This window comes from Ambystoma mexicanum, chromosome 10 (genome assembly GCF_040938575.1).
Source record: "Ambystoma mexicanum isolate Mex_15411 chromosome 10, UKY_AmexF1_1, whole genome shotgun sequence".
NCBI lineage: Eukaryota > Metazoa > Chordata > Amphibia > Caudata > Ambystomatidae > Ambystoma > Ambystoma mexicanum.
In genome coordinates, this window is record NC_090932.1 from 1,142,366,030 (window position 1) to 1,142,377,864 (window position 11,835).

General features: G+C 47.0%; 1 long non-coding RNA gene across 2 annotated transcripts in view; it reads left to right on the top strand.

The window, feature by feature from the left end:
• The window catches only part of LOC138492093 (uncharacterized), a 66,596-nt gene extending 55,681 nt beyond the window's left edge, over positions 1-10,915 (top strand). The window contains exons 1-3 of one of the 2 annotated variants that reach the window (XR_011276140.1): positions 6,243-6,383; positions 6,738-6,855; positions 7,160-10,915. This is a non-coding gene — a long non-coding RNA (uncharacterized lncRNA). Of the gene's footprint in view, positions 1-6,242; positions 6,384-6,737; positions 6,856-7,159 lie in introns of those variants that run through there. The other variant, XR_011276141.1, reaches the window with a different exon arrangement.
• The last annotated feature ends 920 nt before the right edge of the window (positions 10,916-11,835 follow it).

The following is an 11,835-nucleotide window of genomic DNA, read 5'->3' on the forward strand; positions in this document are numbered from 1 at the left end:
TGAAACATGGAACTTAGAGAAACATAGAGAAATATAGAGAAACATAGAGAAACACAGTCTTACGTCCCTTTAATCAGCACTGGGGAGACCTTGGGCCCTCATAAGCTAGCTGTAAACAAGCCCCGCTCAGAGGACAATGCTGAAGGACACCGTATGAGCCAATGCCGGGCACCTGTTTCTGCACGAATCAAGTCCACAGGCGATCTCCCCCTGATCCATGTGTGCATGGATATTTTATAACTTCTTGCTGTCAGTCACCATGACGCACAGTTCCAGAACTTTCCCTGTGCAACTGGCTCATGGAAAAAACCCAGCTCTCTCTGAGATGCTCCCTGCTCGCTCCTACCCCCTCCCTTGTTCCCATCTGCGCTGGCTGAGGAATGTCTTATCAGTACCTTCCCAGAGAAAAGGAAGATTAGCTTGGAGCCAGGGCTAACGTTAGTGAGGCTGAATATTCTAAGGGAAGCAGGGATGTATTAACCCCATCTGCAAGCTCTAAAAGGCATGCACTCATAGCTTAGTGTTTATAGCGCTTAAGACTGGCTATCTAAGCGCTATATAGGTGCCATGATGTTCCAAACACTCCAAAAACCTATTAGCTACATAGCTGGGGGCCCTCCCTGCCTGTCATATTCCTTGTAGCTCACTACTGCATAATGGAAGTGCTACAACAGACTACTGTCAGCATTTTTAGCACATACTTTGAATACACTATTGGCTTTCAGCGGCTAATGCTGTCATCTAAAGCCCTGATTGGCAAGGTTGCAATTTCGTGTATCACTACATGGCCATCAGAACTACATTCGAACAACTCACTTCAATGATCACACTAAATCCACAGCCATATGCATGCTAGCCCACTCCAAAGGATCATCACCACCCCAAAACCACTTGCGACTCATAACTATCTATATCGAGGTGTAAACACAATCACACACGAGTGTACCTGTGCATGCGTCTGTGAAAACAGAATCCATCAGATGGGATTGGTAACGTGCATGGACACAAGTGTCTGAGGGCGCGTCGAGACAGGGAGGGCTCAACAAGGCCAGATAGACGATGGTCCCACTATGGCAGCCCTGCATCACATAGCGCAGGGGAGGCGGACAGATTCCAAGAAGCCCTGTACATGGCAAACTCTGTATCAAATCATCTGTCCATGCATCCATTCATCATTCCCTCATCCCGGGATAAAAACGCCTGAATATTTACTCACATAACATTAGAAATATCCATTGAGTCTGTGCGTTATGCAGCCTGCAAAATCCAGAGTGCCCCAGCCCGTAATTCCAGTGTAGTGAAGTAACATGTATTTGGGAACGTCCGGCCTCATCGCCCACGTCGCTATTGCGCATCCCAAACTATTCATATCAATCATTGCATCCTCGCCATGGCCCCTGTCTCAAGGACATTGAACAATAGAACGTTATATTTGCAGTCAGACCTGTGGGCATCTCCTCGCCGCTAGCTGATAACCGAAAGCGCCGCCCTTCGAATTCCTCATTTGCAACATCACGTCGAAAAGGCATCTGTGGCCGCTTGAAATCACAAATTAATCCATCTAGTGCGGCTGTGTGTGAAAATGCCAACTGCCTTCACTCACAAATGGGACGCCCCGCCCGTCGTTGCAACTCGGTACAGTGATGCATGAGGGCCCACCGTTACTCGAGTACTACGTTCCACTGACCCCTCACAAGTCTGTTCGCGACTGCAAAGATTGCATGTGAAACAATGGGACCATAGCCGAATGAACATATCAACCAATGTTACACGGCCATCGGGTACAAATACATGATTGCAATAGGAAGATGCCATGCGTCGAAGTGCAGCGTTGTGTGCGGGACGTGCTCGGCCAAAGGGGAGAGCAGCTTGCACAGGTGGAATGAATCACCACAGGTGGAGGCCATACAGCCTGAAAACACATAAATTGCACACCCAGTCTCCTCCCACAACCACACCCACTCCGAAATGCTACCGGCAGGACTCGCGATGTTGGCCCTGGGGGACCTGATAGCACTGCAAGTACTCCAACTCCAAGAAGAAGACGAACACCAACTACAACCGGCCGCACGGAGGAGACGCAGGAGGAGGAGGAGGGCAAGGCAGGGCCAGCAAGGGCCGCCAGCACAGCCACTACCACCACGCAGGCAGCCCGCAATCCCACGCCTCCGAGCACATCCGTTCAACCTCACTGATGAGCAGATCCACACCCTCTACCGTTTGGACCGGGACACCATAGCCGCCATCGTGGACATGACACAGGCTGACCTTGTCAGCATGATAGACAGCCCAACCGCCATCCCACCCCTACTGAAGGTGGTGTCTGTACTCCACTTCCTGGCCACAGGCACCTACCAGCACACAGTCGGACAGTTGCATGGCATTTCTCAGCCACTGTTCTCACGGACACTATTGCAAGTGCTCGATGCCCTCCTGCAGCACGCAGACGACTACATCTCTCTACCACGCTCGGAGCAGGAAATTACGAACACAAAAGTGGGATTCCATGCACTTGCCGGCATACCGGGTTGCCTTGGTGCCATCGACTGCACCCATGTGGAATTGGTCGTCCCACATGCCATGGAGGCCCAGTACCGCAACCAAAAACAATATCATTCTCTGAATGTACAAATGGTGTGTGACTCCAACAGGATCATTACACATTGTTGTGCCCGATTCCCTGGATCAACCCATGATTCTATGGTCTTGAGGAACTCTACAATACCACGCTACATGGAGCGACACGCAGGGAACAGATCCTGGCTACTCGGTGAGTCTCATTTCATGCATGATGATGTGGGGTATGTGATTCGGCAATGACCTGGCAGGAAGGGGGGGGGTGTGTGTGCGTACGTAGCAATGGCATTCCACATTATACGTTTATCGTCCACATACAGGTGATGCTGGATATCCACTGAAGAGATGGCTCCTCACACCAGTCCGGAACCCACGGGACCAGCATGAGGAGGACTACAACCATGCCCACTCACGTACCCGTGTAGTCATAGAACAGGCATTCGGCCTACTGAAGACTCGTTTCCGCTGCCTCAGCAGGTCTGGCGGGGCACTCCTGTACCGCCATGAGAAGGTTGCAAAGATGGTGATGGCATATGTCATGCTCCACAACATGTGCGTACGTAGAAATGTGCCCATGCCCCCTGACGCAGAACTGCAAGCACCTGAGGATGGTCCTGATGAGGGTGGGGATGTGGCAGCACCTCAAGGAGTCTGCGAGGCACAGGAGGGCCGTGACATTCGTCAGCATCTCATTGATGCATGCTTCTAGCACTCACGCCTGGTGGCTGATACATGGACACGGTACTCGTGGCACTGTGTGTGTCTGGTACATGCACAATATGGACTGTACGCCTATGATGGCCTAGTACACAAAGATCATTGTCCACACATCTCATTGGTTGATCGTGCATTGTTTATGGCATATGTGATATCATGTTAAACACCCTATCGACCCGCCACCCAAGTGAGCCCAACACACCCCCTCCACCCTCCTACCTCCCCCCCGAACACCAGTGTCCAAAGATGCTCATTGTCAGTGGGCAGTCGCTATTGCAAGCCCCCTCTGCGGGTATCAGGGGCACCCCTGCCTGTGGAGCGCAGGTTCCTCCCAGATCTACGTTGGGGGCTGCCCTGGACAGAACTTGCAACGGATGATGTCTCTGCCTGCTCACGTCCATGCATGTCCCTAAGGGTTTGTGAGAGCTCAGTGAGCACACGGCGCACTGCGGCAAGTTCGGCACATACGTCTTTGGACGTCGCATGCAGTTCCCCCCTCAGGCTCTCGGTGCTTCTCTCCATTTGTACTCTCAGGCTCTCGGTGCTACTCTCCATTTGTGCCCTTAGTGTCTCTGTGCTTCTCTCCATTTCTGCCCTAAGTGTCTCAGTTGATGTTTCTATGTCTGCCTTAGTGCCCCCACATTCATCGGCATGGTCCTTGAGGAGTGTGGCCAGTTGCTGCTGTTGCACGATTAACTGGTCGAGGGACTGTTGCCTCTGCTGGGCCATGGCCATTTGCGGTGGTGTCACAGAGGGGCTGTTCGCCTCATGTTGCCCTGCCACAGGGCTTGTGGGGGATGGCCAGTCGTCGTCTTGTGGGTGCCCCTGCGTGGTATCCTCATGTTGTACGGGATGGGACAGACAGGGGGATTGGGACAGGTCATGGATGGATCTGACTTCGACATCCCCGTCTTCTGTGTCGGAGCATGCTGCCATCAATGGGGTGTCACCTATGGTGCTGCTGCCACCAGAGGCAGTGCCTTCTGTGGCATCCATTGGGGGGACCTGTGGTGGTGCTGTTGTGGGCATGCTGGCTGCTGGGGTGCCTGTTGATGTTCCCTCCTCTGTGCTGCCACCTGATTTGTGCTGCTGCCGTGTCTTGATGCGTGCAGCTGAGGTGGAGGGTCTTTGGCCGTTGGTCTTGGCCCTCTTTGCAGGTGTGCTGGTAGGGGTGTCCTGAAGCTCGTCGTTTGGATCGGACCCTGTGGTGGAGTAAAGGAGGGCGAGGGTTATTAATGGGTCTGTGGGAATTGGAATGGCATTGTATCACATGCATTGGGGTGGTACCTGAGGGTGATTTGGGTCGGGGCCTTGGAGGTGGTTTCATTTGTGTGTGGAGTGAGGGTGCAGTTGTTTGGCAGCCTGCAGTTAGGGTGTGCCTGCTGCACGTGTAGTGGGTGTTTTTGGGGTTTTTAATTATTTATGTATTTATTGTGTGTTTTAAAGTGCGCTATCAGGCCAATGTGTGTGGACGTCCTCCTGGCCATGTGTTTCTGTTGCACTATGTGGACACATGGTACTTCACATGATTGGACATTGTGGATTTGGCATTGTTTTATTTGGGCCACCTACCTGATTCTTCGGATGTCTGCACTCCTTTCTCCATCCCTCCGACTCCCTCTATACTCTCCATTCCAATGGTGGAGGCACAGATTTCTTCCCAGGGGGTCAACTTGATGGGTGATTCCGATCCTCCCCCGGTGGCTGTGGCAATGTTGCGGTTGGCAGAAAGTATGCTACGGACGCGTATCCGCAGGTCGTCCCATCGCTTTCTGCATTGCTGTGGGTTGCGGGGTGCGGTCCCCACCGCACTTACCCGCTGTGCCACCAGAGCCCATATGGCCTTCTTGTTCGCAAGTGCCGTCCTGGTCATTTGCGTGGAGAAGACGGCGGCGGCATTCTCCTGGAGGGTCTCTGTTAGCACGGTGAGTTCCTCACGGGAGAAGTGGACCTGCCGCTTGCGGTCGCACGCTTTCTTCGCTACTTTTCCCATTTTTCTTGGTTTCGCTAGGGTGGATGACGGGTTGGGGTGTGTCTCAGGGTAGTGTTTTTAGTGGTTGTGTGGATTTTGTGGTTTTATAGGTGTACGGCGGGATGTTTCCCGTTCCGGGCCCATGTTTTTACTTCCGTTTCCGTATATTTCCGGTCACCGTACTTTCCGGTTGGCGCTCACTGCGGTGTCCGCTGTGATGGGTAGCGGTATTGCACCTAGGGCGCCGTACGGCGGCGGTGTGGGCCGTTTTGGGGTCATTTCCGCCATCGCGGACTTTGCACTTCCGCCATGCCGTGGTGCTCGTGCCCGATGGGTCGGAATGGGCCGCACTTTGCTCCATCGTGCAATGGCGGAAACGCTATTTACGCTGTGGCGGTCCGGTCAGTCACTTTCCGCCAGGGTCGTAATGAGGGCCATTGTGTCCAGTAAGAACAATTGTATACATTGGCCATTGTTCAATAGATACAATCAATTTACCATCTATCCTGTATTTTCCAATACTATGTCAATTGCACTATTTGCAATGTGCACATGGGGTTGTATAGGATGTTTTGCACAAACTGTGTAAATTCATAGCTTTGGATTCCATTGCTTTAGATTGTATTTGCATTTGTATTTTGTTTATCTATTCATATTTATGTAGTTGTTTCTTATATAGGGATTGACATGTGTGGAACGTGATAATTATTTGTCGCCAGTCAGTTTTCTCATATTGACACTGCGCAATTTGCTGTGTCATTTTAACATAATGCAAATTGAACATGTGCGGGTCAGTTCCCCTCTTTTATACATTCACAGAGTGGGCCAGTACCGCTTTGGTGAGTTTTTCACCCCATTTTTCAGTGCTTGTGTTCACTCCGAGCGTGTCCTCCCTGTGGTTATACTCTTTATTCATTAGTCCTCTTTCTGTGACCATTATAGAGGTGCTTTCCATGGAGTTGGCCACACGGGAGGGATTCCTTCCGTGCATCACATTTATACTGCGGTTCGCAAGCTGCAGTCTTTTGTGGTTATTCAGCATGAGTCGAGCGTTTTTCATGCACCTCGTTTTTGCCATACAGGGGAGTTTACTCTTTTACCTTCACTCATGCCCTTGGTAATGGCAAGTTAATCTTGTATTATGCCCGCTTTGAGACATTACGCTGGCGACTATGTTGATAGCACTATTAATGCTTACATCAATTGTGTCATTTTTAGTGTCCCCATCGAATGTCTTTAATCACTTACTATTCATTATTTGTTCAACGTAGCCACTGATGAATCTGCTAACTGCCTTGCTATTAGGGTGGTCAATATAAACATTGCACCATTGAACATTATTAATTAAATGGCTGCGTGATACTATTTTGTGTCATCTTTTGAGACCACTACCGATTATTATCTTTTGAAATATGACCGTAGGACAGCCTGATTATTTACAGGCAGTCTCTTTATTTTGGTAATATTCTAGACACACGTTGGAAGCAGCGATGCTGGGACGTATGGACAACCACATGATCCCCGGTGCCCGCAGGAATTAAGCCTCATTGGGAAAGAAGGCTCTGGCTTACCTTCATTTTAAGACAGAGGTCAGTGAAATGTGTTCTTGTCTATGCAATGCAGGTCGTTGTTTGCAATTCCACGCATTTGAATTAGGGGTTGTTTAACCCCAGTTCTCTCTCTTTTTCATGTCTCTGCCAATAAATTGTCTATTATCGGACCTATTTCTAATTGGAGCATGAAGTGATTCCCTCCCCTTGAATCTAGAAGAAACGGGATAAATTGTTCTTCTTCAATATATGGAAGTCTTGTCTTTTTAGAATGGAGTTGTGTGTTGTTCAGGTTTTAATTTATTTTAATTGTTTGTCCTCTTTTTAATTTCTTCTTTTGCAGAACATGTTGTATGCATTTATTCCGGGATGGTGTTGAAGGAATTGAAAGAAACAAGAATAAGTCCATGGACAACATCTCATTATGTCTTTAAATGTATATTCCTGTCATATGCTTCTTTGTCCTGAGGAAGACGAACATCGGTTTGTGATTTAAAAACTAGATGAATCAGTTGTCGAAACTACAATGAAGGAATTTTCATTTATTAGAGGATCAATATTTATCTTTCCTTTTTTAGGACACCTTTAGTTGACACTTAGCACTTTAGTGATATGACAATTAGCACTTTAGTGATGCATAGAGGATAACATGTGTTCCTCATGGAGGGTACGGGAACTGTTTGCCTCTAACATATCACCATAGGATTTATCACTGCAGAATTTTTTAACTGATTTTTGACCAACCGGATTGATTTTACCGGTACCATGTGTTTGTGTAAATGATAGAACGAACATTGGTCATGTTTTATGATTGTATGTTAATAAAAATATGAAACTAATTGATCATTATGACCCCTGACCTAGCACACTCCTTTCTACTTGTGTGAGTCCTCAATTTGTAAATTAGGTTCTTTGTTGTTCTGTGAGACATCACTTATTGCTTCTGCTTAAATATTTCCCCAATGTCCACGATGAAGGGGATACCCATCTTTTTGCTATAGAATATGAAACATTTTCATGCTGCCTGCACCCATACATGACCATACAAGCTGCTCCAATATATGCCAATATTACCATATGAGGATACCCAGCCAGTAAAAAATGCCTTGCCACAGAAAGAAAGTACATCCAGATTGGCTATACCAAGATAGGCCAGTATCAAGTAATCACACTCATATTTGCTCTCTACCCTTGATGCAAAGTACAAAAATGCCATGACACACAAAAAATACATTGCTAGCCCGGAGCAACCAATGTAAGCCAGTCTAGCAACGTAATAACACTATTCATGCTTGTTTTACTCTTGATGTCAAGTAAAAAGTAACAAATGCCATGGTGTTAGGACTGATTTTCTATACTCTGGTCTGGGGGACATATGTATAGAAGGCCAACCTAAATTGTGACAGGGACAACTCTGGGAGCTTTAGCCAAACCAGTTCAAGGTAGCATTGATGAGTGGTCTAGGCTAAGTCTCAAGAGGTGGTGAGCTTGTAAAGGATCCACAATGAGTACACACAATGGGAGACACACATTACATTTAGAGAGTATATATACAAATACAGTTATTTATGGCCAAGCAGCACTATGACAAATGACTACTATCAGGTAGAAGCGTCACACAACACTAAAAATAGAACACATATATACAGTCATTAGAGTAGGGTATAATACAGAGCAAACCCCTGTAAAGGAAAGTGCATGTTAGATTATGCACTACAGGTCCACAAATTATTAGCCTAGCTTCAAAAGTCCTTCCCTAAATTGTCTGTGGCCTTATGCCCTAAGGTTCAGGAAAAGTACCAACACAGTTTGTAACGCTGCAAAAAATGAAGGTAATGTCTCTGGGGTCCAGTGAACGATTCCGAGGGTTAGAGGATAAGTTATTCTAACTAACAAAAGTATCCCCAACTTTCGGAAAGGCTTGCGCAAGCAAGCAAGTAATTGCAAAGCCAAAGTGTTATCCAGGTTTGTGAATATTATCAAAACTTTTAAAGGGAGTTTAGGGGCAGGTAAGAACCACTGTAACTCACGCCCCATACTCTGATTCTTTACATGAGTTGGCAGGTTGATCAAAGAAGGTCCAAGGTCATCTTTTCCACTGTCAGCATCAGTCTTTGATTCGCAGGGGTTGCAGGTTTGACCAGATCTCAAATCAGATGTCTTTGGCTGGTGCAAGGACTCTTGGTGGCAGAATTCAGCAAAACACAATGCAGGACCCGTCTCGGGACTGGAATCGACTCAGGTGAGCTGTTTCAGGCATCGGTCACCACAGCATGATGATGCAAAGGGACCCACTTGTCGCTGTCAAACTTTCCCTTCTATCTCGGTTCTACTTGATGCTAGGACTCTGAAATTCTGCTGAGATAAGTCTTGTAGGACAAGCTGAGGATCCTCCAGGGCCCAGTCCTCAACTCGGAACGGTAACGTCAGCAGCATGGTAGCCCAAACTCAGAGCTGGTCAGCCACAGGGCGGTCCCGGCGCACTTCTGAAAGCTCTTCTTCACAGGGTACCGGGCAGACATCAGGAATGGATGGTCCCTCCACTCCATGGGTCACAGATCCTCACAGGACTGCTAAAGATTGACAGCAAGACAGAGCTCTTCCAGGACAGTAGCAGAAGTTTGTTGCCAGGCCTCCTTCAGACGGGTCTCCGGTCTCCTCACGGGTTTCACAGCTGGACAGGAGTCTTGTCTCCTTCCGATTTGTCCAGGATCTCTCCAGAGTGGGTTCAGGGGTCCTCTTCCTATCCCAAAAGCCAGGTAAGAGCAGAAAATCCCACTAGCCAATAGCAGAATTAGCACCACACACACACCAGCAGTGGTCCAATCAGGAACACTGGTGCAAACATTCATGCATAAAACTCAGACACACTGAAACAAGTTTGTGGATTGGGACCAGACAGTCCCAGCCCACATCCTGCCAGCAAACACACATAGCCCTCCTGTAGCGCTCCAAAAGCCACTGCTTTCCCGGGCACTGGAAGTTCCTATAAGGATTTTCCTGGCCAGGAAGAAAGCTAAAAGACAATATGGGCAAAGGGCAAGCAAAAAACTTCATGCATGGGCATGTATGGTCATTAACCACAGTTGGTAGACAAATGTGGTAAACAGAGTAAGGCTAAAACAAAAAGCACCAATAAAACGTAAAAAAATCATTGTTGCCACCAGCATGTCCATTTAGCACACCAAAAGTAACCAAAAATCCTCTGTTAGTCTAGGGCAAAAACAAAAGTGTACCCCATTGTACTGCACTGTAAGATGCATTGTACAATGATAAAAAGTTACCACAAGTGATAACAAGTTACTAAAAGTAATAACAAAGTAACTAGACTAAGGGGAACAATGTTTCCCAGTACTGACAGCTTGAAAGACATATCAGTTTCCCCATAACAGATGAGCAAAAGAGAGTGTAGTGAAGTTTAAGGCTTCACTGCACTGTAAATAGTACAAGTCAGGTTTCAAAATAAAAGCAACAAGTTTAGGGTTCCATAGAAATGGAAGGAAAGGTGCACGTAAAGAGAAATCTTTCCTAACGCATGACACTGTAAGAAAGTAAATGCACACTGATACCACAGGCCACGTTTGCCATGTAAGAACACTTATGTCTGCTTTACCCTTCATGCCAAGTAAAACATTTCACGCCACATTAACAACATAGATGCAGAATGGCCCTACTAATGTGGGTATGGCTAGCCATGTAATAACACTTATATTTGCTTTTCTCTTAATGCCAAGTACAAAATGCCATGCCATATTAAGAAGGTATATGCAGACTGACACTAGTAGTTCCAGTCTGCATATATTTTCTTAATGTGGCATTAGTAGTGCATTTTTTTCTTGGCATCAAGGGTAAAGCAAACATGGTAAGTCTTACTACCTGGCTAGACTGACTGACATTCAATGAAGGCCAGTATAGACAGGTAATAACACATATCATGTTTGTATTACTCTTGATTCAAGTAGGAAAATCTATGCACTTAACAAAGTATATGCCGACTGGCACCACAAATGTAGACAGTCCAGCCACATAACACAAACATATCATGTTCGCTTTAACCTTGATGCATAGTAACTGTGCATCAAGGGTAAGGCAAACGTGCATGTTAATACATGGCTAGACTGGCCTGCAGGCCAGTCTAGCCACTTAATAATACTTATGATGTTTGCTTTAATCCTTCATGCACATTAACTGTTCATGAAGGGTAAAACAAAGGTAAATGTTATTATGTGTCTAGACGGGCCTACATTCAATGTAGAACTGTCTAGCCAGGTAATAACGTGTTGGTTTTCAAGGGTAAAGAAAACCTTAGTGTTAATATGTGGATAGACTGGACTTTATTCCATATAGTCTAGTCTTTCCATGCTATAACACTCCACTTTCCATTTTTGCTTTACCCTTGATGCACAGTAATGTGCATCAAGGGTAAGGCAAAAAAGAATACCATGCTCCCAGCAGCCCCCACCCCAAAATTTAGGGGTGGGGATGACACACGCACATAAACACTTTCACATTCACACATCATTCATACAACGCCTTGCATTAATGAAAACAAACAACAACATACATATATGAATACAATCCATACCTGCATGCATACATACACATTACAATATAAAAAAACACATACCTTCATGCACTCTCTATGCATGCCTGCACCACCACGGGGAGGACCGGATGGCCCTCCCCTCCTCTCCCCAATGTTACATGCTGACTGACAGAGCGGGCTTCTCTCCTGTCAGTCGGCATGTCTACCATACTAGCGCAATAATGAGAGATGGCAGAGTCAGTCTTTTGAACCCCTCTGCCTCCCATTATTAAGCAGTACATTTGCTTCGAAGAAGAAAGGGCTCAGCAAAAACTAAGAAATAGTGGGGGACTCACTCCTGCTCAGAGGCAGGCAGCCCAGACCCCCAGGGGACTCTGCTGCCTGTCACTCAGGCGAGGGGCCCCCCACCCATAGCGGCGGGCCACCACTTGAATTATGATTTGTAAAATGCACCATTTCAAACCACTATTTAA